This window comes from Sturnus vulgaris, chromosome 1, assembly GCF_052056855.1.
Source record: "Sturnus vulgaris isolate bStuVul1 chromosome 1, bStuVul1.hap1, whole genome shotgun sequence".
Lineage (NCBI taxonomy): Eukaryota > Metazoa > Chordata > Aves > Passeriformes > Sturnidae > Sturnus > Sturnus vulgaris.
Genome location: NC_142243.1, coordinates 127712390 through 127739766, shown reverse-complemented (window position 1 = coordinate 127739766; position 27377 = coordinate 127712390). Strand labels below are relative to the sequence as shown.

Below are 27377 nucleotides of genomic sequence, written 5' to 3'. Positions count from 1 at the left end.
AGTGGAGAGAGGGAGAGAAGACTGAATAAGGCACTGAGTCAGCAGAGTGGGGCTGTGCAAGAGAAGGAGCAAGAGGCAGGAGCCCATGAATAATTATCACTCCTCTACCCAAGCAGATTGGCTCGAGAGGTCCCCTGACATGACTCCTGCAGAGCCAGAATCTCCGGGCATTAAATATTGATCCACCAATGGTGCTGGAGTACAAAGTGCCAGAATGCAGTTTGAAATGGAAATCAGTCCTTGGATGCTTCTCCCCCCTCGGTCTGGCGTTAATAGTACATTCCATGTCAAATGTTTTATGTCTTACATGAAAAAAGCCTATTGGTGTTGAAGGCTCTGCTGTTGCTACCTGTAAAACATGCACAAATTCATTTTAACATATTTCATTCCAAAGATACAACAAGAAGAGGGACCATTCCTAGACCATTTCAGTAAAACAGCTGCTCAGATTATTTTTGCCTCCTGCAAGGATACCCAGATATCTTATTCAATTGTTTTATACTGAATGTTTCTGCATTTTAGTACCCATTTTACTGTTTTCCCAGACCTAACCTTGGTCATGTCAAACTTTTCTTGACCTTGGGAAATGGCAGCTGGACCTGCTTACATTCTCAAAGAGCTCTGGAAATCCCAAAATAGGATAAATGTGGGCAGAAGTCAGTAACTACTTCCATGATGCATTATGGTAAGAGTCACTGGGAAGATACGAGTTTGATTCCCTTGATAAAGTGTGCAGGATGGGATCTGATATGGTCACTACATGAAAGGGGATGGAAATGTTCTAAGAATTCCCTACACTAATTTTAAGAATTCGCTATCCCTGCCAAGAGGAAAGCCAGTGACATAACTGACAAACTAAACAATTGTGGTGGAGGTTAATGGAAACATTTCTAGAAACATGGCAGTGATGGGACCTGTTTGTACACCTTGTAGGCCCGGAAGCAGTTGCTGGCCTAGAGGAGCCAGTATCCAAGACCTTGGCAAAAAGAGAAGGATGCTCCACCTTTACCTTCTCATCTCACTGTCCAGCTGCAGCTCATTTGCCTCTCCCAGGGGATAACCAGCCTTATTGTTAAGAGCTTTCAGGGATACCAGACTCCCACACTGTTTCCAGACAGGGCACAGGGCAAAATTTCAGCTTGCAGTTTGGAGGACATTACTTGTAGATGTGTTTCATGGTGTATGTATGAGTGGGTGGGAAAAGCAGGGCACTGGCACCATTGTTGTTCCTGTGTGGGGCTGCTTGCAGCTGCACAGCCCACACTGCGTGCCGTCGCTAACGTGATGTTAGCGTGATGTTAACGTGATGAAGCACACACACAGAGTGTGCTCTCGCTCTGTGTGTGCTTCCCTAGAACAAGTAACCCACCATTATATGCTTCTCAAGCTTCCTCTAAGTCAGTGAAGAGCATCTTTGAGTGAAGCATCACCCAGAGCATGATCATAAAACTAGCTTTCTCTTTAGGGACATTAATGATGACATTAAAAACTAAACTAGGTTTTTTCTTTAAATGAGAATAGTAAAGTCTAGAAGTGAGAGTGTGGGGAGAAACATCCCCGTGCACAGATACCAGCATGTGAGCTGAGGCGGGGCAGACCGTGATGGCTCCCTGCCGAGGTGCAGGCAGAGGGGATGGGTACATTTGCCCGCGGGGAAAGCAGGAAGGCAGCCCCGGGAGCGCCGGTGGACCGGTGGCTTTCTAGGGTGTTTCACTCCTTCGGTTCTGTGGCTGCGTAGGGGTGTTGGTGAGCAGGGGACAGGACTGCGACTGGATGTTTGTAGTGAGAGGAGCGTATTCCCGAAAGGAAATGGTGAGCAGCGGCGCAGTGCTGCGCACACGAGGGCAGCCTCGCCCAGCCGCGGACCGCGCCCGGCTCCGCTGCCCGGGCACGGGTGGTGCCTCCCCGGGCGGGCGGGCGGGCCGAGGCTGCCCGGGCGCTCTCCGTGGTGCTGGAGCAGCCGGCGGCGCTCCCGGGGCCGCTGCACCCGGGCGGGGCGGGCGGGAGGGATGGGGTGGGGCAGGCAGGGTGGGGTCGGATGGGGCGGACGAGGAAGGGGCAGGCGGGGATGGGTGCAGCTGAGCCCGGTCCCGCGGAGCGGGGAGGGTCTCGCCGCCGGCCCCGCCCGGCCCCGCCGCCCTGGTGCCTTCCCGGCTCGGGGCGGCACCTGCGCTCGGCTTGGCTCGGCGGGGCTCAGCTGCCCGGGGAGGGACGTGACACCGGGGCTGCGCTGACACTGAGCATCTCTGCTCGGCTTCCCATCCCCCGCCCGGCACGCCCAGTAGGCAGCGGACCCGCCCCAGCGTCTGTCTCTTCTATTTAGCTGATTTTCCTGTTCTCCGAGCTAGAGCAGCGGCGCGGGCTGCTGGCAGGGTGGGATGGTTCCCCCGCCCTTGCGGGAGGGATCTCGCTTCCCTGCTGCCGCCGCAGTGGCAGCAGCGCTTCCCGCTCCCTTCGCCGCCGGGAACGGCGCTGTGCCCTATGCCCGGGTGTCCGGGACCGGGACTGCCTGCAGCCCTTTCCGAGGGAGCCGGCGCGTGTTGCCAGGCCTGGGGGACGATGATGACAGTTCGGGTCTCCCCCAGGAAGCAGTTCCTGGGCTCCCGGGGCGGGGAGTGCCGAGAAAGCGGTGCAAGAAATTGCTTGGCAATCAGTGTCATGTCAAATCTCGGCGTGTGCAGGAGCAGTTACGCGACACCTCATACATCATTTCTGTTCCACTGACTGCCACTTTTTGATGCTGTGTTTCACACAAATTTTGCAGGAGCATGAATTAAGCTCCAGGGTGGCCTAGCAAGGCTAGGACTTGTTTTCTTTCATAATCTGGGCCTTTCCTTGGTTGACATTAAAATGCATTTGCAGGCCAGGCTGTCTCCAGGTCTGTGGCTGTACGGGCTGTAAGGACATGCTAATGAGCAAAACACCTCTGAATTGCTTCTAAATAACAGTGAGGCATAACTGTGGCTTTCATCCTATTTTTGTTGGACATTTCTCTGGCCATGGCCAGATCACTGAAAACCTTTTGTTCATTTTTCCCATTGTTCTTTTCTCCATTTCTTAGGAAAGATTTTACTTTTTACCCCACTGCAGACAAGGAAGAAGTGGAGGTGATAATGGAAAGAAAAATGTTTGCGCAGCACTTTGAAGACAATTGCTGCTAAGTAAATGACTGCATTGGCACTGGAATGTGAATCACAGAGATGAGAATAGGTCATGAATCTCTTTTTTCTCTGCCTGTCCTATGTGTTTCCACTGCATGGGCTGGGAGGCTTTGCTACCTTGTTTAGTTTTCTTAAATAACCTGAAAATTCAGGTTTTTCCCTACTGAATTTTTGGGAGAATTCTTTACACTTAGCTTTTGTCATTAGAAAATGTAATGGTTCTTAATTAGAGGAGTTGATTTTTTTTTCTCTTTGTTCAATTCTACTCTTTTTAGGCCTTCAAGATTAATGTCTCTTAATGTCTTTGTGAAATTTTAGAAAATAAGTTAGTAATTAGTTCATTATTAGTTTACATCCCTATTACTTTGATGTCTTCACCAAAACTTATGAGAAAAGATGTGGTTCAGACTGTACAATGAAGTCTTCAAAACTCAAAAAATGGTGCCTATACAACCTTAATTACTCTTCCAATGCATTTATATAATACAGAGTTTTTAATTATACACTCACATGCTACTTTTTTTTCTCTACATACATAACAAGATGGATAGTACTCCCTTTTTGAGCACTATTTGATATTTTATTTTCATTTTGTTCTTATAAAAAAGAACCTTGACACAGTCCTCTGTGTCCTTGAATGCATGGGTACAATAAAGATTTTCATACAAGAATGTTTGCCAGAATATTTTCCTACCATGGGTGAAAAAAATCTTTTGTTTTGCCTTACTCTTCACAGCAGGTTAACCACAGATTAGAAAGTGTTAGCATAGTTTGTGTTCCAGCAGGAAGATAAGCAAACATATTTTAATATGAAATTTAGAGAGAGAAGACTCTAAATATATGCATGTGTGATTTTCATAATCTTTGCAACATTTGGGATTTTTTGGTAACTTTTTCTGAAATTTTCTGTAGAACTGTATAAATATATAAAGAATAGAAAGAAAAAGCAGAGATATATATGTATGTATGATTGTGGCTTGTATCTGAAGCATGGTGACCATTTCCTTCTCGAATTTCCTTTCATTTCCCTATGTAACATTCATGTTATGAAGCAGTAGAATACTGTTACATTCCCATTAGCATTTCTGTGCATTAGCACATTCACATTGTGCGTTTTTTGCTGAGCATAGCCTATCTAAAAATCATCTTGTAAAGCTTAGTAGCAGCTTGATAAGCCAGCTGCAAACAATGTCACCATTAGTGAATCTGGTTGCTGCTTGTTTCACACACATGTTGGAGTAAGGCAGCTTTAGAGCTCGTCTGGTTTCATGCAGGCTTTTATACTTGCATGGTGTATACTGCACATGGTGCTCCTTTCAGCAGCATTCAGGATCACCATGGGGAAGCTGAATAATGGTATTATGGCATTTGTGGATTTATTTTTTTTTTATTTTCGCAGAAATCTGTAAGCAATGGCTTAATCCTAGCATGGTTATTGTACATAATGAGATCTCCCTCAAAATCTATGTCCATGAGATGTGAGCCAGAGCTGGGCAAGGCCACATGATGGGAGTGACTTGGTTGCAGCTAGATCTGTGCTGTGCCAAAAATACAGTAACCATAGGTTTGGTGGGCAAATTGAGGTGGAAACCAATTACATCATTCTGAATGAGGATAGCATGTGCACAAGACCCTGAGAACTCTTGTGTGGAATTAAACCAAGGGGCCATCTATCCAGTAGCCTGTAAATTGCATATCCCTTCCAAGGCCCCACCAGATAGCAGAATTTTCAAGTCAGTGACGTTCTCACCTTGGATGAACCCCTCATCATCAGCTCTTGGACAGCTATCCCAGTGCCTGTGGAACAGTTCTGCTTTTCTCATCCTGACCCATCTTTGTGTTTGCCACCACTGGGCAGCTTCCCCACATCCTTGCATGTGCTCAGTGTGCTCACAGAAGTGCTGTTAGAGATGCTCAGCCTGATGTCTCCATGTGAATCCTTACATTTGTAATTCTTTGACTCCCTCCTGCCTTCTTGCTTCCACCTCCATATTCCCTTGCTTTTTTAAAAAAAAAATTATACCTAATTTCTTTCTTCTTCAGTTTGCTCTTCACAGGTATTTTTTTATTATTGTAAAGGGATGAGCTGATACTTGTCTTGTAGGAAGAGCAGCCACAATCACAGGCCAAGGAGCAGCAGCAAAGGGCAAGCTCCTGTTATTCTCCCAGTATGTGCACTTTGAGGCCTTCCTGTAATCTCTACCCTGTAGTAGAGCAGCTTTTCTTACTGCTGGCTGCATCATCACTGGCTGCAGGTGAACTCTGAGAGAAGGCTGACAGTAGGAAAAGTGCATGAAGAACTTCCCTAGGGATCATTGCAGTCTCTGACTTTTCTCAGGAATGCCTGAACCTAATACAATTTTCATACTCAGTAACCCTTGACGGATCTTTTCCTCTCTATGGTATCCAGAGTGTGTCATGGAAATCTGTTCCACAGAGCAGCTCCTTGCTGTGTGAAGAAGCATCTTCTTTTGTTTATATTGAGCATGTGTCCTACCAAGACCTCTTATGTTTACCTTGATGTGGGATATTAAGTATTCTTTCATCCCTAGGATCATAGGGTCATTCCCTCTTTAAAGTAAAAGTGAAGGGAGGGAAGAATACCAGATCCAACTATACTTTTAAAATGGGAGAAATAGATGATACAGAAGGAGTTAGATTAGGCTGATGGGGAACAACACCATCTGCTGCACCTCAGAAGCTCTCAGTGATGGTTTCCTAAAAAGTCAGAAATGATGTAAATATTGAGCAGACCTAAATCACAAGGCATTCCAAGACCAGGAGGCCTAGCTGGAAAGTGTCCTCCAAGTTCCCTATCCAAATGAGATATATCCTGACATGGTTCCGATTTGCTTTCCTGACTGTAATTTTCTGAACAGCGAAACGCCTCATGTTGCATGAAGTCAGCAACAAAATCATGCTGTAAAGTGCCTAATTCACTTTGCTCTGTGTCCCTTACTGCTTGCTGTGAGAAAATACTGAGCTATTTTAACTTTCTTTTGCTCGTCTTTGAATTGACTAAATTTCTTGCTACCATTGGCTGGTTATCAGGTGTTCCATCATGGCTTTTTCTCACATGCCTTGGAGAAGACCAACAGATCTTTTGCTGCTCCAAGTGTATTCTAGACTATTTTTCTCTATGTAGTCAGGCATATTCATAGACACATTTGTTTTAGGACAATAAGTGTTATATTATTGTTGGCTGTCAAATAGATACAGTTCTTGATACCAGGCACACTATCTATTCTTTCTGCAGCTAAAATTTATTTTGACTTAGTGATTTAGCGTGCAAAACAACAGATGATGGTAAAGTAAAAATATGCTGAAGTTAGATAAAACAGACTTTGAAGATATTAGCTGAAATCTTAGTGTGAAATTCACACTTAGAGGGAAACAGTAGCAGAAAATCACTTTGAGAATGAAGTGTAAGAGAACTTTTTTAGTTCTAGTCTTGCTCTTAGTACATTAAAATGTTTACAAGAAATTTCATTTAACAACTGTTTTTGCTTATGGCTTTGCCAGACTTCATTATCTTCCTCTGATATTTTTAGTGTTGCTTGCCCCTTATTTTTTTTAACAATGTCAGTGGACTGAGAGCTAGGAAATAGGAAAATGGGATAAACAAAATGCTAATTATGAAGAACAGAAAGACAGGGTAACAACTGGAATAATGAGAGAAAATGGGTACTGGCTGGACAAAGAAACTGCAATGAGGAAGCCCTTGGGAGAACAGGTAATTAGGGTCACAGAAGCAGACAAGGGAGGGTTGGGTTGTGAGACAGGGCCTGGCATGTGTTTGCTGAAGAGATGAAGAACAGGGATTTGTGGCATAATGTGGGGAGGTGGTTGCTTGGCAACCTTAATTTGGTCCCCTTATTATACATGGGTGATCACATACTGTTTTTATGCAGGATTTCTGTCTCTGTGCAGGGTGGACCTGCTCTGGGGATGTACTGGGGCTGTGCAGGAGGGATGAGTGATGCCTGTGTGGCTCCTGCTTCATTTATTACTTGAGCTGGGAAGTCAATAATGAACAATGGGAGGGGAAAGAAAGGTCATGCAACTGTAATAATGCACTGTTGCACAAAGGATACTTTTCCTATGTAGTGCTAATATAGATGCTTAAACCAGTTCTGTGTGGAACCTCTAATGGTGTAATAGTTTCTAATGATCTAATTTTTAATGACCCCTTTTAGAGCCCTAAATCCAATTTTCTCAGCAATCACACCTGCAAGTGATGCTGCAATGTCTGTGTTTGAAATATTTTAAAATACTTTTAAATTGCATCTGTAATGCCTCAGAAATAAGATCTAAAATCAGCGACTACCTCTGCCTTTAATTATTTTGTGCCTCCTTGCTCTGCATTTTAAACGGCAGTAGTACCTTTTCTTTGCTGCTGTGAATTTTTGTGAATTAATTTGAATTTGTGCAGCACTCAGATGTTGAAGTGATGAGCAGCATTGAGAAGCTCTGGAGGAAATTAATATTTCTGGCATCCTAAGGCAATTGAATAATGGGCAGTGAACAAAGCCCAGGCCACAAAGTGAGTTATGAGGTGAAAGCAAAGTATTGATTAACTGTTTGGTGAATATAGCATAGGTTATATACAAAAATAGCAGTTAAAGACTGTGGCATAGATACAGGAAGTTACTATCACCCTTGTATTGGGTAGATTTCCAGGAGGGGGATTAAAAGGTGTACTGATGACCCATGTGCTTCTTTCTGTCTCTAGGTGGGCTCCCTTGTTTGGACAGTATGGAGCTTCAGGTTTGTGATCAATACTTTAATAGCTATGCTCCTATTTTAAATGTGTAGTGTTCATGAGTGCACTTTGTGCTGAGGGTAGAAGGTAGTAGAGTTTTTGAATTTTTTTTTTTTTAATTGAGTTCCTGTCTCTCATGGAAGCTTACTCCAAACTATGTCCCATAGACTCCCTGCCTCTGAGTAGTGTGGTTGCATACACTAAGAATGAATAGTACTTAGGTAGATATTTAATTTGTGTCATGGAAAATGGTGGCAATGCATTAATAGCTTGTGACTGGTCAGAGATTAACTAAACATCTTTCATGCTACTGTTTTTAAGGAAAATGGTGTTTTAGAAAGGGTTTATGTAGGTAGGGAGTTACAGACTTAGTAACCCACAATAGCAAATAAAGAGTGGATTCCTTTTGTTTCGATTTTTGTTGTACACAAGGTGGCTTTTTGTTAGAGTCTGCTTGTGGGCACCGTAGCTATGGGGCTCAATAGGAATTTAATTTTTGAATAGTTTTTGAATGGCATAAAATTTCTCCTATGTTTGTTAGTCCAGCTCTGAACTTACAAAAGCCAGTGTATTGCCTGAGTTCCACCTCTGTGACATGGATGATGGTTCTGCTGTCTGATGCATATCTGTGTGTCCCCTTGTATCTTCTCTTATTTTATATGCAGCCTTGCAAACCCTGTCTGGTGCAATCCCATGTCACAATGTGCCCCATCAGTTTTTGCTCCTGTAGCAGACATGTAGAAGGTGCTATAAGACCTGTGTTCCCAGCAGCTTATGCTACTTACGTTTTTTGCTTTCCAGAGCCGTTTCTTTTTTCATGTCTGAAGTTTGAATGTAATCACTAAGTTCAGAAGAAATGAATATTTTCCAGTAAATCTTCAGATAAAGAAATGAAAAGGAGTGTTATTAAGCCACAGAACTTGAAAAGACTGTGAGCTATTATTCATATGAGCTAATTCAATGGCCAATTAAAACTGTAACTCACTTTTATCTTTTCTTGGGCTGAAAAATTCCTAGCTTACCTCTGATTTCCTATTCAGTCAGATGTTATTAGATTCCAGTCATGTAAGAACTGTAGGCAGAAAAACAAAAAAAAAAAAGAGGAAAATGCTGTCCAGCTTTGTCAATGGCTCCACGGTACCTAGCCATTGTAGTAACCAAACATAGAAAAACAAGTTAGATGAAAAGTTCCAGTTCAGCAGCTGAATTTCCCTGCCTTCTAAGTCTGTCTTCTGATTTTATTTATCTGTTTTTACTTTTCAATCTCTTTTCAGTTGTTTTCCTGAAAAATCCAACATTATTTGGTCCCTAAAGTTTCTTGCTTTAAGGCATTGTCTTAAGTCTTAGCTTTGTGACTCTTCTTATTCCATTTCTGTCCTTGTTTAAAACAAATGCAAGAGAAACATTATTCTAAAATGACCTCATCAAAAGACAAAAACTGCCCCTCTGTTTTTGCTCATTACTTTTAACATGTTCAAAAATTGTGTTAGCTTATCTTGTCATTATCTAGCTGCTTTTAAGAGTTCATGCCATTTCTCCACTGGGATCTGCAGATCCCTTTCAGACTCTGCTTTCCAGGTTGTTGTTCTCTGCTATGTTAGACTTCCTCTTGCTGGATCTATACTTTTGCATTGGCACATATTAAAATTCAAATTGATATTATTTGAAAAAATAACAAAAAATTATTTTTCCACATATTCCATGCTCTAGTAATGATTTAAAGTTAAATGATAGAGGAAACAAACCAAGTATTCTTTTTATTTCCGTATTATTTCATCAAGGGTCAAATCCTGCAATTTACATGTCTTCTAAGTAACTTTATATTCATGTGTAGGTAAGCATGAGATAATTGAAGTTAATGAGAAACACTCTGGCTTCACTAGGACAAGCAGTCAGCTTCTCCTTAGGCCACTCCATGAGGATGAAAGTATTTGACTAGAGATGTTTGCAAAAAACTGGGCTATGGTGTCATCCTGCTAAGTACTATGTTTAATTTTGTGAGCAGTTTTGTTAATTAGCCCCATTGAAAGTGCAGTAAATGCTCCAATCAATAGAGTGTCATCAGTTCATAAATTTTTAAGTCTGGAAAGGACTATGACTTTCTCTGAGTCATTCTGCAAATAATTATTTATGAAATCACAGATTTTATTAGTAATTTCATATCTACTAGCATCAGTTTAATAGTCCCACTTAGATTACTAAGAAATGCTGCTACAATCTGATTTAAAGAAGATTCTGCCTAGAAGGTACCTCTAGATAAAATTACTAAGCCTACTATTGTTTTTTTCAGTCTCTCTGGTTAATCAGCCTTTAGATATTTAATGTGGTTGTATTTATTTAGTGCAATTCCAAAAATCAAAGCATCAAATTGGTCCAAGTTAAAATATATTTTACAGAAATATGTTGTATGAATATAATGAATTCTTATCCCTTGTGAGCTTTTTCATGGTATTGCTTGAATTCTAATTTCTAAGTCTAAGTAAATACAATATTAATTTTTTTATTTTTAAAAAATGGGATTCCTGGGAGTTGATATGGATCAGTGAAGTACTCATTCATTGTAGTGCCAAAACAGTTCTGATTCCAGTCATTGGTTTTTACATCCAGTCCTTCTGCTGGTAATAGATTTTACAAATGGAAGAAATTAAATTGTCTGAAAGGATGATAAGAATCCTGAACAGCAAAAGGAATGCAGCATCCATCATTTCTGAGAAACCATGTATCCCTATCACTAAAAAGGAATAATTTCTAAAGTAAATAATGCACACTTAGCCCTTTTTTCAATTCAATAATGCATTTAAATTGTCATTATTAAACATCTATTATGGCAGCAGTGATGCTAGAATGAGAATTGTCAGCCAAAATTTTGCAAAATTCAGTAGATTTGAACTAACAGAGTAAAGCCCATGCCCTTTTTTTTTTTACTTCGGTGATCATCTATCTCACCATTGTAGCATTAGGATAAAAGCTTTTCTTACAGATATAGGGGTTTTATAGGCTAAGAAGTTGCTTTGAATGACCCATGGAGAAGAAAGAACTGTTTCATAAAATTATTTTTTCATAGATTGGTTTGGGCTGCAATGGACTTGAAAGATGATCTAGTTCCACCTCCCCTCTTCTGTATAGAGGCACCTTCTGCTAGACCAGGTTACTCAGAGCTCCATCCAGCCTGGCCTTTGATACTTCCAGGAGTGGGACAGCCATGACTTCTCTGAGCACCCTCACAGTAAAGAATTTCTTCCAAATACCTAATCTGAGCCTGCCTTCCTTCAGTTTAAAGCCATTCCTCCTTGTCTTATCACGTCCTTTTAAAAAGTCCCTCTCCTGTTCTCTTGTAGGTACTGGAAGGCTGCTGCAATGTTTCCCTGGAGCCCTCTTTTCTCCAGTTTGAACAGTCCCATTAATGTGGCATAATTCTTTGAAAATTTCAGTAATGGTGAAGAACAGAATTGCTTATGACAGTATTACAGCAAACATTTTTTTTCCCTGGTGTGCCAGGGTTAACAAGATTTTGTTCCAATTTTATAGTTATGGAAACTGAGATCAGGTGGTAATCTGACTTTTGAAAGGCCACAGTTTGACAGCCAACAAGTTTCACTAAGAAATTTGCTATCTTTATTTAGGAATTTGGATGCTCAACTAAACCTTTACATATAAGAAGGTTCACTCATATAGTAACTATCAGTCTTCTAATATGACTTTATTTCATCCAAACAAATTCAATTTGTATGCTCCAGTCAATGGTAGGATGCCCATTAAAAAACTCCTGATAGGAGTGTGGAGATATCTTACTTCTCTGCAGAGAAATGGAATATTTTATCCAGTTCATATTAGTATTTTTTAAATGGTTCAAAGGTTTAAAAGAGCAAGGGAAAGAACTACTGAAATAATTCATGAGCTGTAAGAAATACCTCATATAAAGGAATTGGCATGCCAGTGAATTAAAAACAAGACTCAGAGGTGACCTCATTAAAATGTGTGAGCATATTCACAATAAGAAAATTCCAAGTACTACAGAAGCAATGGCTGGAAGCTGTCACCAGCCAAATTAAAATTAGAAATTCTGTGCTCGTTTTTAACAGAAAGAGTGATTAATCATTGAAGTACATGATGAAAGGAAGAGATGGGTTCCCCATCTCTCATTTTCAAATTAAGACTGGATGTCATGCTGGAAGATGTATTTAAGTCAAACACAAAGTTCCTGAGCTCAGTACAAAGGTAATGGCCTGTGAAAAGTAGATCAGATAGGTGATCACAAGTGGCAACTCTGGATTTAAACTCTGTGACTCCATGAGATTAGTTCTCTGCCTAGAGCTGGGTGAGCAATTGGTGGTTCTTGCATGGATCAGAAATTGGATCAATTGTAAAATGCAGGTTGCCCAGCCCCTATGCAATTATTGTTCAGCTGTGTAGAGTATGCTGAAGATTAATTTCTTTATGATAATCCTGGCAAAATCAACTAGACCAGTTCAATGACTAGAGAAGCTACTGAAGATTTCTGATTTTAATGTATCTTGGATCAGGTGACACAATTTAGTTTATTAACACAGCATAAAGTCTTCCATACCAGTTCAAATCAAATTTCCATGTAGCCCTCATATTTTCTGCCCCAGCCAGAATGTTAACAGTGTGAGCTAAGGGCATGGACAGAGGGATGTGCCATAATTCAAGTTGGGAGACTTCCCCAGGAGGTTTGTGGTCCAACCTGCTTCCCCACAGTGAGGCCAAATTCCAGAAATTCCATGCTGCTCAGGGCTTCCCAGCTTCCAGTGATCACTGGTGAAGAGATTTCTTAGGCAGCACCTGGAATGCTGTGTGTAATGTCCTGTTCTCCAGATTTGTCCAGTGCCATTCCTGTGTTGGCTGTCCTTAGGTTCAATGATAATGAATTCCATAGTGGGACATTGTACAAAAAGTGCTGCTTTATTTTACCTTGAACCTTCTCTTTACCTTCAGTTCATCCTGTGAGAAGTAATGCATAATGATTTTCCTTTTCTAACAGCCCACATTTTACTGAAGATCTAGCACAGTCCCTTTCTTTTCCCCTGGTAATAAAATACAAATACATCTTTGAGCTCTTTCTACTTTAATACATGAGATTAAAATGTGATGTTGATGACATTAGAAATAATGGTGCAAACACACACTGTTCCTAATGGTCTAAGCTATAATGAGTTTTGGCTCCACTCAATAAAAAATTTTTTACAAAGCAGTGTCTATTCAAGACTGAGTAAGCTGTGGAAAATCAATTTTCCATGGTTGCTTTGGCCTTGTGCAAAACCTTAGTGGTTTTTTTAGTAAACCAAGCCTCTTTTTTAAAATTATTTGTTCTGCTTATAAATTGTGAGGGTTGAGATACTAATTTATAAAGGATAAACAAATCTTGTGTGACAGTTTAATCACCTAATTAATATCTTAAATCAGAAGTTTTATTGTATTTTTTTTCACATTTATGAGAGTTTGCACATTAAAACCTGAGTAGGAACACGTAATAAAAAGTATCATGAATTTATCAAATGCCAAAACCCATGACACAGCTTAAATCTGTAATTTTTACAATGAAGTGATATTTGAATAATTGTCACATTGTAAAACTGCCGCCCTGTGGATGCTAATGGAAAATTACATTTCAGCATAGTTCCTGAGGACTGCTCCTAATGCATTAATTACGAAAATTACCACTAGCTTTGCCGGGATGAGATTGGTCCAATTTCTCGGAATAGCAATCTGATTCCGCTATGCACACTCACATGTGCCAGAAATCCTCTGCACATTCGGGTGCCAACTTCCAAGCCAAAGTGTTGCACACCATGACCAAGCTTGGGCTCGGTCCTGCCGGCTGTAGATGTTGGTGCCAAGAGCCAAGGCCTGGGCAGGGAATGTGGAATGTGCTTAGCTGGAGGAAAGCGGCTTTCCGGGCTCTCCTGAGGAGCTGGAAACAGACGTGGCCCCAAGAGGAGCTCCTGGGCAAGGAGTGACAGGGGCCAGGGAGGAGGGGACGCTGGCTACCCCACAGCTCCTGCACTGCAGTCCATCAGCACAATTGCCAACTCTCAGGACTCGATCTGGTCCCCAGCAGGAGGGCGAGGTCACAACCTCCTTGGCCAAGGCTTGCAGAGCTGATCTCTGAAGAGTTTTGTGTCACAAGAGTTTTGGCAGCAGAGTTCCAAAAATTCCTCTGAACTTCCCGAGATGGATGCTAGGCTTATCTTCCACGGGTCTCCTGTGTTTGTTTCCCTCATCTCGTTGAAGTGGAAGCAATTAATTGTCATGCTTAGCAGCTCCACTGCTTTCTCAGTAGGTTTTTAAAGGCAGTTTGTTGCCTCACTAAATATCATAAAGCCTTTTATGACAGCTCTGACCAGCTGCAGTTAGCAGACGTATTTCCATGGTATTTCCATCCATAGTCTGGATTTGTAGGAAAGATTACACTTTGCAGTGCTGTTTTACTTTTATATTAGAGCATTGTCATATCTCTGTTTTAAGCTGCTTGCAGTGCTTTCTGAAAGCTTCACTCAGGCTTAGGAAACTCTGGGGTTCATGCCTCAAGGTCTTTGCTTCAAAGCAAACCCTAATGAATTCAGTGCAATACCCCCTGGATATCACTTTGAAATTTGTAGTTAATTTGAAGCGTTTTGCAGATACTTCATAAATTCTATAATGTGGAAGCATTGGGAATGACACACATTCAAGTAATAGCAATTGGAACCATCCAGAACCCTCCTTGGGTGGGGAGTTATTACACCTTTCAGAAATGTTGAGAGCAATCCATATTTTTTGAAATTAGGCTTTCAGGTGCCAGTCCTGCTCCCACAGTGGTGCATTGATTCACTCTGTAGTATGTCTCTGAGCAGCATTTGTGTGTGACTGAGAGAGACAAAGAAAATTGAGTACCGTTTAAGGGTGAAGATGTCTGCTTTTACACTATTGTAGCCCTAGACTTGTATTGCATCACTCTTTTTACAGGATAAAAGCAGATTACTTCTTTATGTATGCATATAGCCATAACAGTGAAGAAAACAACAAATACTTTGTTCAGTTTGTGTTTTGAATCGTTTTGAATTCCGGATGGAAGACCGTGATGTGTGTTTGTACGATCATTTGCAGGTTTCTCTCTGAGATTGTCAGTAAATGTGTTCATGCCATTAACAGAGCAGGGGCTATTGCAGCACTGTCAGAGACCACAGAGGTAATTGTGGGCTGGTTACCATGGTGTGCCCTGCTTCTGCTTGCTGGAGTAACAAGCACAATTCAAGAGAACTGTTATGTAAATGTCCTTGAGGAAATGTGGAGTGGTGAAAACATCAACAGCTGTAAGGACAGGACCTATTCATTAAAAAAAAGAAGGCCAACTAATCCATTGAGCTCCCTGAGGAGGAAAAAAATTGACTTCAGGGTAATTTTATGTGAAGAACAGAAGTTTGATAAAGGGACCATCATTTTAGCAGATCCAGGTGTAAAAACATATTGGGACTGGAAGGTGAAAGATTCCTGTATTTCAGCCTATAAAAGGGTTTAATTTTTTGTAAAAGTTACTAATGGAGGTTACTAATCATCTTAATTTTTTCTTAAAGACTGTAATGGTTTTACTGTCAGTGACATTTTTACAAGTCAGTGTAAATTAATTTAGGGAGCATTATAGAGTTACAGAGATGGTTATAGTCACAGAAAAAGGTTGTGTTACTTAATCCCAGCACTCTTGGTTTGTTTGGCAGTTGCCAAATCGTTCACAGGTTTTGGACAACAAGAGGCACAATGGCATTTTGTGCATTGACTTGTGTAGCGTTGCCCTGAGTACTATCGTGATTTGGGCATGGGTAGTTTGCTTAGCTAAAACCAGAGAAAAGGGCATTTCTGTGTATCCACCATAGTTACTGGTTGCTGTGTAGCACTTTCTCATGCCAGGGCTGTCTCTGCCCTATCATCTATTCTGTTTTCCACCAGTGGCATCTGGCTCTGAGATCCCCAGAGTCCCAGTTTAGGTGGCAGGGGAGGAGGGGGAAAAGTGATGGCAGCGTGTGTGTGTTGAGGGACTCTTTCTCTCTGTGCTGCTGTAATGTGGGATGAGGAGACACACCAAGCTGCAGTGTTCATTCCCTCTGCTGCAGATCTCTACCCAGTGCAGCTGGGACTGTGATTTGGATAGACCAGTGCCAGGACATAAGTCAGGAGGTGAAGATCCGAGCTCCTCTTTCCTACTCTTCTGTCTTGACCAGTCCATGCTTATGATAATTCTGTATAATTGTCTAAATTTAGCAGAAACCTTTGTGCTGCATGGCCCATAGCAGAAGTGTGTCTTTTAAGACACTAGGGTACATATAAAAATAACTATAGCTTTAATAATTTGTAATACATTACCTGAATCTACTTCAGTTTGGTGAGTCCTGGTGAAGTGTGGTGTGTGTCCTATGTGTGCTGATGTGCACTATGTGGAGATAGATCTGTATCAAAGTCCTCCCTGTGGAATGACCAAAAGAAAATCTTTTGTGGGTAGTTTTTTTTTTCATTTATTTAGTTTAAAAAGAAGAATAGAAAGCTATGATATCTCTATTCCCATTTTTCAGTTTGAGAGAGTAATAACTCAGAAATCCTGAGTCCTTGAATTTTTTGCCTTTTTTTTTTTTCCAAGGCATATGGTATTTAAAATTTATTATTGTGTTTCAGGCTACACTGCAAGTTCTAGTTTAAATATCTTTATTTGGCATGCTGAAAAGACCGGAGTTAGCAATTTTTACTTTCAATGCAGAAGTTTTAAACTTTCTCAATAGATAGAAAAAGATATTTCTGCAGAATGAGCATGTGAAACACTGGCATATTTATCTAGCAAGGTTGGTGAGTTGCCACCCTTGTATATATATTTGAAACTTTCTTGGACACAGCCTTGAGCAACTTCATTAAACTGGAAGCTGGCCCTGTTCTTGAAGGTCCACTGAGATGGCCTAAATTCCTTCCAACCTAAATTATTTTATGATTCTTCAATAAACTTAGAGGACAGAGACAGCTCTTGTTTTGGAGATATAGAATTATGACTAAGTTTCCTCCTAATAACTCTACTTTGTAATTTTTTTTCTTCAAAATCTGCATCATGAACTGAATAACTAAAGGAGAACCCCTGGAAAGATATGTTGTTTTTCACATACAGTTTAATGAGAAATAATCCTAGGACCCACAATAACAAGAACTGCTCCCTGGTGACCACAGCCCTGGCCCAGGTGGGTGTCCATACTGGGAAGGTATCTGGCTGATCTGTATCCCTACTCATTGGATAGGGATTGCCACCAAAGCATTTTCTGCTTGCTCTTTCTCAGATATGTCCTTCAATTCTACTTACAATTAAACATTCTAGCTACAAAATGCAAGGTTCCATACCAAATGTAGACACAGAGATTTTTCCATGTACAGGAGAAGTCATAAGGTTTCAATGCCCATTTGTCTGACCTTCAGCTAAAAAGATAACACAATAATGGTGATTGAATGTTCAGCCTGTTTAAATTAGTGACAGCAATGAGAGATGTGCATTAGTCCACAATTGGCTTGACAGTACACAGCAGAATATTCTCCCCTTACAAGTTCTCTTTCATCTGACATGATTGCTTTCCCTTTCTATTCTGCAAGGCCTCAGCTCCTGACCTGCTGGTTTAGAATTAGTCCCATTAGTCTCTTATTTTTCTTTTCAGCAATGACAACCTCTTTAAAACAGGCCTCTTTTATAGGGATTTTAAAGGTTTTCTGTGGCTTTCACTGGAGCCTGACAATTACTAAACCATCAGTAAATTAGCCCTGTTCCTCCTAAAGTCATTGTGGCATTTCAGGATATTGCCTTCCATCCAAGGTCTTTCAGGAATGACTTCTCTCTCTCCTTTCCTCCCCAGACCTCCTGCCCAAACCCCTTCAGGCATACCAAGCATTCCTTTCCACTGTCAGCATATTGATATTTTCAGTGTAAAAGCTTCCCAGACCCTCATACACTCAGAGGATGTCTCCTCTCACCTCTGAGACCACTGTGGTGAGGGATCTTTAGCTGTAAGTCACAAACTGCAATATAGATATATGCTGTTACCTGGGGTTTTATAGCAGTAGGCCCATAAATACCAAATAAATTCTATTGGTAAGGCAGGGATTGAGTAAAAACTGAGTTTTCATCATGTGAGCTGGCTGATTTTTGCTTGATTTCTGCTGCACTTTCCTGTTTATTAAATCTTTTCATTATTCTGCTTGTGTTCTTAGTATTTTTCATTACTTCACATATATTTTGGGAACATTTTCCCTGTATAATTTATGCAAATGGCTTTCAGGATTGCTTTCAAGCTTCTTATTTTTGAAACATTTTCAAGGGCATATCAATACTTCTGATTTTCTGTTTTCTTTTTTCTCCCCCTCTGATGTCCATAACATTAGAATTTCATATGGCTTATCTCTTTACAGGTTCAGCTTCCTTCTGTGTTCAGGCTTTCTCTTAATGTTGCTGTTGGATCTTCATTTTCATAGTTCTATAGAACAACCCAGGTTCTTCTGCCTTCTTCATTTCCCTTTGCAGGGGAAGGCTGTTCTTGTGCTTCCAGGGGGCTGTTGAATCATTTTGCAGAGTGGGAACATGTGGTGCTGCCAGATAGTAGGAGGTCAGGAAGCTTCTTGCTGACATAAAATTAATTTCCCTCCCTGATTCATATCCATGTATTTTAGTAAAAAATGTCTCTGTAGAAGGACTTTGGGAGCAGTCTTTATGTGTGCTTGTGTAGAGCAATGAGTGCAGTTAATCTTTCATAGCTAGGCAGGAAAGCAAGGAAAAAATGCTTACTTCTTCCAAAACAACCCAGAAAATTTCTGATTTTATAGGTCACCCTTGATTTTTCATGGGATATTTGACAAGAAGTAATAGCTCTTGGCCCTCTCTTGGGCATTGGGAGAAATGTATATGGTGAGTGTCAGGAAGGTGCAGCTTGCAATTGAAGCTTTACTAATGAATGTGTTGAAATCTTGATCCGTTCATTCTCTTTTTTCTATCTTGGATTAATTTTTGATGATAAGATGAAATAAACAAAGCCTCAGAGAAATGTTGTGAATATGAATTAGGGACTGTTGAATGAACACTGACTATTTACCATGTGGACTGATACATAGGCAGGCACTTTTTTCCCATTAACTGCAGAAGTAAATGAACAGCCCAGAGGAGAAATCTGTGGTAATTTTCACGTATCAGTAAATAGGATACAATATTACACATATACAATAGATTACCATTATTAATGGTATATTAATGGACTGAGTGCTGATAACAAAGCAAAGGCTTTATCTGGAGTGAAAATCTTTAATTTTAGAAAGTTTAATTTTCTCTTTTAGAATCAATAACTCATGCTACTGCTGGTGGGCTGAGAGACATTATTAAGTCTATTTATTCACTGTCACTGATAGAGAAAGAGAAAACAGATACAAAAATAGTTTCTTTATCATAACCAATATGAATTTTTCCAATTTATCTGTTAGATAAGATTGGATTTTGTAGAAAATTCTGTCTTTGCATTTCCAGGGAACCAATTCCCTATTCAAGGGGAGAGAGGGGAAATACACAGCTGCTTTCATTTTACTACCAAAAAGTTAAAATGATTGTATCAATTAAAACAAAGAGATATTTCTTTTCCTGTCAGTTACAATGACATTTTTATGGTTTGTTTCCACTGAGGCTGGTGACCCTTTGCTAAAATATAGTGTGATAGGCTATTATCTTTTTGTCCTGTAAGGCATATTTATACCTTTTCTGCAGACTGTCTTCTGATTCAGAAGACGTTTTACTGAATCATCATTTGAACTCCAATTTCCTGCCAGTGCAAGGTACAAGGTGCATCTTGTAAGCATTGGTGCATCTCTGGAACACTGCCACAGCAGAACCACATGTTTTTGATTTTGGCATGTGCTTGAAAAGCATTCTCATTTGGAGGGACAAAATGTTTCATTACTTAGATCACAGGCATCAGATCAGTGAATGCTACAGAATTATTCTGCCTAATCAACTAATTATGTTGCCAGCTGTAGCCTAAACTAACACCCTTCCTGAGTGACATTAGAAAGCAAAAGGACATTGTGTTAGGAATTCCTTCAAAAATTATATTTCAGAGAGGAGAACAATCATCAGTTTGGTCATTAGATAGATAACAGTATGTTTGCAATTGAAGTTTGATGGAGTGTTGTATAGAGGAATCTTTGGAGACCTCCCTTTGGTGCGTCCTGAAGTTCTACAGAACCTTATGAAACAATAAGTCTTCTCTGTAATTAAAAATTATGTATTATTTTTATGGTGTTTTAATTCTCAACTCTAAGGAAAGAAAAAAAAAAAAGGTAAATCTCATTAGAAGTAATTAATCTTCCTCTGCATTCTCTTTGTAAAATAATCTTGTTACAACCTTTCTGCTAATTTTTAACATGGCAACTGTTTGGTAATAGGATCCAATTCCTAAATAATTTTATATGGCTCATCCCATCTGTGCTATGCTGTCCTCAGTACTTCAAGACAGAAAACATACTTCATGATAACAGCCCAAGTGGGAGACTGCTATGAAAAGATTAAGAACAAGTTTCTATTTGCAGTTGTAATGGAAACTGCAATAAAAATTGCTTTCAAAAATTGCCTGTAGAATACTCTGCAGTTGCACTTCTGTATACCATTGATTGATTGAATTCATTGTGATGAATATTTAGTGCTTTGAAATCCGATTGCAAGATGGCTCAGACGCTTAGCTGAAGCACCTGAAGGACTCCAAAGCTTTTTGTTTCTCCTGATGTGCTTGCCAGCACGTCTACACCAGCCAGTACTGTGCTCCAGAGGGAGCAAGGTCTGCGTGGTGAAATGCCATCTGATGTCCACACTGAACGCATTCCATGAGATTTTACTTCGGACTAATTCTTATCTGGTTGTGAAATGCCTGGGACTGGCACTTAAAGTGTGTTAGAGAGGGTGCATACTGGTGAATTTGCTGTTTTGCATACAGCCTGAGCTGCCTTCCACACTGCCACATAATCCAAGAGAACACTAGCAGAGGATGGGTATAGTGGAATTAGTTAGGCTCAGCCTTAAAGCATCTATGTCTCTTGTAATATTTTTTTTTTTAATCTGCTAAATGTCGAGATGTCAAATCATATACAGTGCAGGTCACACTATTGACACATGTTTCTTGGCCAAGCCATCTGGGCTAAAATTCCAATCTCAGTGAGAATTTTGTACTCTGGTTGGGACAAAAAGCTAATTTCTGGCATATTATTTTCCTTTTTCTGCTTATATTTTCATTTAAGCTAAGATAAAAAAAGGAGTGCAAATGTACAGTGATTTTCTTACCAGATTTCGGGTCACCCCTAATTGACAGCATTTTAAAGTGTTTTGTTTGTTTTTAAATAAACATAAAGCAGGTCAAATAAGTCAGAACACTTCAGCAAGGGGTTTAGTTTTTAGCTTTTAAACAAAGGGAGTCTAAATGATTTATTTGGGAAATATTGAGCAAAATACCTTAGGGAAGGTAAAATTATTTATTAAATTAATTCTTAATGTGTAAATGTTTCAAATGTCACTCATGAAAATCTGTATTAGTTTTTCTTTAGTCTCCAGTTGTTTTTATAGTTGGCATCTGTCATAATTGTCTTAGTCTTTGTTGGAGGCTGTCATAACTAAAAAACTACAAACTCATTTAAAATATGTTAGTCAGATTTGGCTAATACAGCTTGTTCAGCAGTTCACAACATCTGTATCTAAATGTATTGAGAATTAAATAAGAGAATAAGTTTTCAGAGGCTAAGGTGGCTTCTAAAGGGCACTGAAAATCTTCCAGTAAGGCTGCATTTAAGCAGTTTAAACAGTTTTGGTCTAACTGAAAATATTTGAATGTTTCTCTTTATCTGCTTAGATCTGCTCCAGTAGGTAAATACCAAAGGAAATGTATTGGAAAAAGCTCCAATGGTAGAACTGAGCACAAAGTGTCTGAATTATGCTAAGAGATAAGCAGGTATAAAGGTTGGGTATTAAATAATTCAATATTACTGACACATAGGCGTTCCTAGTCAGAGACAGCCAGACAACAAGAGGATTTTTCTTTTAGAAAAATGAGCACCCAAAGCACCCTGGGGAATCCCTGCATTATACTCAGAATCTTAAAACAAGTTGACAGTGGCCAAGTCATCCAGTCATTTTTACAACATTCACTGAAAAATGTCTCGGGCTCCACAAAAAGAAAAAATGAAATATCTTACTGAGGAAATTTGGATGCTTCTCTAGCTAGGCGATAATTAATCTCAGTTCAGGACCCCTTCAATTTCCATTTTGCAGGGGTTAATAGGAGAATGTAAAATTTTGTCCAAAAGCAAGGTAGGCAGAGGTGTCCTATTCTGAGGGTTTATTACACCAATCTTATTTTGGAAAACAGAGATAATAATCTCCAGTATAAATCTTGGTTCTTGATTTGCTTTGAAATGGAAGGTGAACATTGTCTTTGTGTTCAGAGTGGAAGGATCAGACCTAATAGCATTTCTACAAACTCTCAGCAACTACAGGATCAGGTTGTCCCAAGGACTGACCATCTGCCTGGTAAGAGCTAAAACTAAAATTACCACCATTCCTTAAAGAGAACAACTTTCTAAGACCTTGACCAAATAGCACCATAAATTTTTTTGTCATCTATTTTGGCATGTGTGAGGTTTTCTTTTTTTGGGAGGGAGGAGGGGAGCAAAATAGTGGAATAAAAAGACAAAACCAAGAGTTTTTAAAACAGTGACATGAGCTTAGTAGTTTTCCCCAGAGTCTTCCTTTTTCTTTACATATGAATGACTCTAATCACCTCTGGGATGGCTTCTTAATGCATATTTCTATTTTGCATCAGGAAGGGAAAAATGTATAAATAAAACTTCCAAAGGTGGAGAAAGGCTTATTGTTTGAACTAAATAATGAAGGAAGGAGCACTGTGAGCAAGGAAGAAGAAAATGCACCAAAAAGAATATTAAATCAGAGATGATGACGTGATAAAAACATAAAACTTGAAGGTTTTATTATTCATCACTTACTGTTATGGAAATGTATGCAGTGGCTCCGGTATGATGCATGCAAATCCTCAACCCATTCTTCTGACATTCAATATCTGCATGATTTTCATTAACCCCACCTTTTAATGTCAGCTTCAAGTGCTTCTATAGTCATATTTAAAGTAAAAAACAAAGAGAGAGAATGAGACAGAAGTGCTCCTACTCTAATATGGCATGATGGGAACTGTTACCAGAAACTGGATGCAGGAACTGAGATTTGCTGTTGTGTGTCCAAGTCTCCTGGTGGGAAAGTGAGAAGACATGAAACTGGTGCCATGTGTAATCAGCTTGTAATTAATTTCTTTGGTATATTGTCTCCCAGTTCTCTAGTCACATAGCTCATTTTTCCTGGAGGGCTGTAGTGGAAAGATAGCTGGGAAGTGCTATCAGTTTCCATCTGCACAAATTTTCTGAATGTCTCTGTTAGAAGAACAGACCTCCCTCCACTGCCATGTTTCATGAAGCAGAGAGTTTAACTGATCAACTCCAGGGGCATTACCCAGAAGCAAGATTCATAATCATTTCTGCTGAGGTCCTAGCAACATCTTTTTTTCCTGAATTCAGGAATTTTGGATTCCTATATGGTTAAGGCTTATGCTTGATTTTTAATCGAATACACATTCATGCCTCTGTGCTGAAATGCATTATTTACTCAGGACAATAGAAAGGGTCACTGCATTAATGTGAATGACAGTACCTCCCTTAAAGAATTTATCCTAGAGCTTGTGCTGTGGTTTTGTTGCTAATCTGTTATTACCATTCTTAGTTAAAAGACTCCACATACTGTCATTCTCTCTAGCTTCTAATACACAGTGCCACTTACCTGCTTGTAGAAATACTTCATTTTGACAAAACCATTCTAAATATATCCTAGAGGAGCAATGGCATTTCCTGAATACTTTTCAAATGCTTAAGGCCTTTAGTCTCAATGTATATTATAATACAGTGGTGGAGCTGTAGCTTCTGGGAAATGCCAAGTCAATAACATGGTCAAAGCAATGAAATTCTGTCCTACAGGACATGCTGAAATTTCAGAAATTTGGTCCCACCCACCTTGAATTAAAGATGAAAACCATTTTAAGACTCTTCACAAATCTGAAAATTCCGCAAATATTACTCAGATTAACCACATCCTTTTGATGATCTGTAGATTACTGAAAGGTTATTTTGATAAAGTCGATCGCAATTTCATGACAAATGTTTTGATATTTCAGATTCCTATAGACTGCTTCATCTGAGATCCAGAAATTTGTTGCAAATGTTAAATTTGGTTCTAAAAAGATGGTTTAGTTAAAATGGAATTTTATTTGTAGACTACATGATAATTTTTGGTGCTAAAGAGCAACATACTGCTAGTGCTAGAAAGCTCAGCAGTCTGAAGTGTGCCTGAATAGTTATTATTAATTTATGAATACAGAAATCATATAGGCACTTGTTCCTGTAAAAATGCCTGTGAGAATATAGTATATCTCTATTTATGTCTTATCTTTTCCACCAGTGAACAAGAAAACATAATATGGAAGAACTGAATAAAATAATCAGGAAAAATATATAATCAAAATCTGTTGTGGTGTGTGGAAACAGAAGTTTTGTACTTTACAGCTATCCACGTGTGGCTGTAAGCCAGGGAACAGTGAGAGAAGCTGAAGAACCCTTGGTGTCCTCCAGAGGCTGCAGTGTGAATATCTGCTCTACCCTGCTCCTCTATGGGCTGCAGGGGAGCATCCTGCTCCACCATGGTCTTCTCCTTGGGCTGCAGGAGAATTCCTGCTCTGGTGCTTAGGGCACCTCCTGCCTTTCCATCTCTGAGCCTGGGTTCAGCAGGATGGATTCTCTTGCATTTAAATGTGAATATATAGACTGAAATTGAGATAAGGATGCTCCACTTTACTATCAACATCTCTCAGACTGTGAATACCAGCTAATGCCCCTGTGAAAAACATTATATATAAGTGAACATTTACAACACTGGATGAGTGGAAAAATTGTAATTTTCATTTGGAGGAAAAAAATCAAAGAGCCAAAATCCTTTCAAGAATGTTTCTGGTTGTCTGCACATATGATTAGCTAATGAGTCAGCCTATGGAGCAACATATTAAAACAGGCAATGCACTGCATAAACTGTGCATCTGTAAGTACCATGAGCAAGAAAATAGTACAGTTAGCACTGACACAGCAACACAAACACATAGTGTAGGTCACTAGACCCATTTTAAATATAATAATCTTTTAAGTAGCTATGTAGGTCTTGGAATTTTTTGTTTTTTATTCTTATCTTCCTCAGCACCTACATCCAAAATTCTTGGTGGTCCTCATTAAACCACTGGACTCTTTTGGAGTTTCCAGAACAAATCAGGTTTTTTGGCCGTAATTAGGACACTTGGCTGGTTAAAAGCAGACTGGAATTTCAATGCTAGTTCCTTTGATGACCTTTGCATTTTATGTAATGGCTATTTAACTTTAAATCCATAAATGCTGATTTTTTTCCTCGATCTTGGAGCAAAACTACCTGACGACAATGTAGGTTTGAGAACCTTGAATGAAAGGATTCATTTCCTCATAGCACTTCCCATATTTTGCAGTCCCTGGGGAGTGGTAGAATTTGGAAGTCAGTCAACACTGCATGCTGGTTAGGCTTTTGTAGCTCTTGCCAGCCTTCACAGATACCAACATTTAGCTGTCATCACCCTGTACACAGAACAGGTGACTGCTGAGGGTTGCCAATGCCCCTGCAGGGAGTGAGTCCCTGTCACTTTTCACAAACAACCTGACTAAAGCAGCATTTGAAAGAATCACTAAGATCACTAAGACAAGAAGGTGGGATCACTGATGTGCCTTTTCTGTGTCTCAAACACACAAGCATTTTTACTTCTTTCAAAAATAATACATTCTTAATGTTTTTGCTTTGCTTTAGGTATAAATAATTAACTTACGAGATATCTTACCTCTAGCTGTTTTCTGATACATGAAATCATTCCAAATGTAATGAAAAATTGTTGCAAGAACAGCATTTATATCACAGAAAATTTTAGAACAATTAAGACCTGACAATTCTGCATTTTTATTTCCTAACCTAGGAAAATACATTTTAACTAGGAAATTTATTTTAATGAGAACAGTATTTCCAAATGCATGTGAAATTGAGCAAGACAAAATTTTGGTTTTGTCATACACCATGTGGGACCGACTTCATGCTGTCCTGTGTGCAGGTGCAAAAATATGAGTCATGAAGGCAGTTCACTCACAGCCACACTCAGACTGTCACACTGGCTGTGTAAGAATAAGGGGAATGAAATGTGAATAATAAGGCAAAGCTAGCCCAAGATAGCTATTATGAGCAGAGAATATAAACATCTTGGTTAAAACAAAACTGGTTCTGTGAGTTTGGGAACGTAACAACAATACAACTGTGAGACCATCTGCCATTTTGGCTTCACACAGTGCTGCAGACCATTATAAAAATGGAAAGATGTCTCCTGAAAAAGCCAACTTGTTGAGCAATATAGCAAGATGTCCTTTGAAACTGGTAATATGATTAACATTCCCACTTGAAGAAAGAGAATGAATTTGAATAAAAGTGGACAGTGACTTCCTGACCACCTGTATTGCTCCAACGTTTCATAATGCTAAAGAGTCTATTTCTTCATCGTGTACCTTTAGCAAAACAAGATGGTTCCAAACATATGGCATTTCATGAGAATATTAAATCTGTCTGTAGTCTCCACTCTAAAATGGGTTGTGACATCTGTGCTGGTAGGGGTATTGTCAGTCTTGTTGGTTTTGTCAGACTAAAGGACAAATCTCCTTTTGTTCACTGATAAAGCATTTTAGAAACTCAGGTTTTCAGTACCAGTGAGAGTTGTCCAGCTACTCTTAGAATCTTATGATATTTTCAGGTGGATTGGCTGAATCTGCTTGTCTGTGAAACTGAGAAGTGATGTGATTTGCTTCCAGTTTTCATCAGATTTAAAGAGAAAGTTACGCCCTTATTCCTTCTGTGGAATCTCTTCTGGGCTCCAGTTTTAGAGGCTTTGGCTTTTTACTCTGAGATTATTTAAAGAGAACTATTTTTGCCTCTGAAGCTAATCCTTGGCAAAGTTTAATATTTCTCAATAACTGTGTAACTTCTGTGGCTACCAGAAAAAAAGTTCTTGCAGATGGAGACTATTGTTACAAAAAGATCCAATGAATTTGTGCTCGTAGTGTCCACATTCATGGAAGCTTAGAATGGTTTTGGTTGGAAGGGACCTTGATGATCACCTGCTCCAGCAGGTTCCAATCCTTTACTGGGTTGCTCAGAAGCCCTGTCCAGCCTGGCCTTGGGCACTTCCAGGGCTGGATTGCTCTTTTGTAGAGCATAACCACCACCATGTTAGGCTAGTGGGTTTGGTCATCAA

The 27377-nt window shown here is 39.7% G+C and overlaps 1 long non-coding RNA gene across 6 annotated transcripts in view; it reads left to right on the top strand.

Moving 5' to 3' along the window:
- The first annotated feature begins 1594 nt into the window (after positions 1–1594).
- Positions 1595–27377, top strand: part of LOC148225516 (uncharacterized) — a 106251-nt gene continuing 80468 nt past the window's right edge. For 5 of the 6 annotated variants that reach the window (XR_015807815.1, XR_015807811.1, XR_015807810.1 and 2 more), the window contains exon 1: positions 1595–1812. This is a non-coding gene — a long non-coding RNA (uncharacterized LOC148225516). The remainder of the gene's footprint in view (positions 1813–27377) is intronic. The other variant, XR_015807814.1, reaches the window with a different exon arrangement.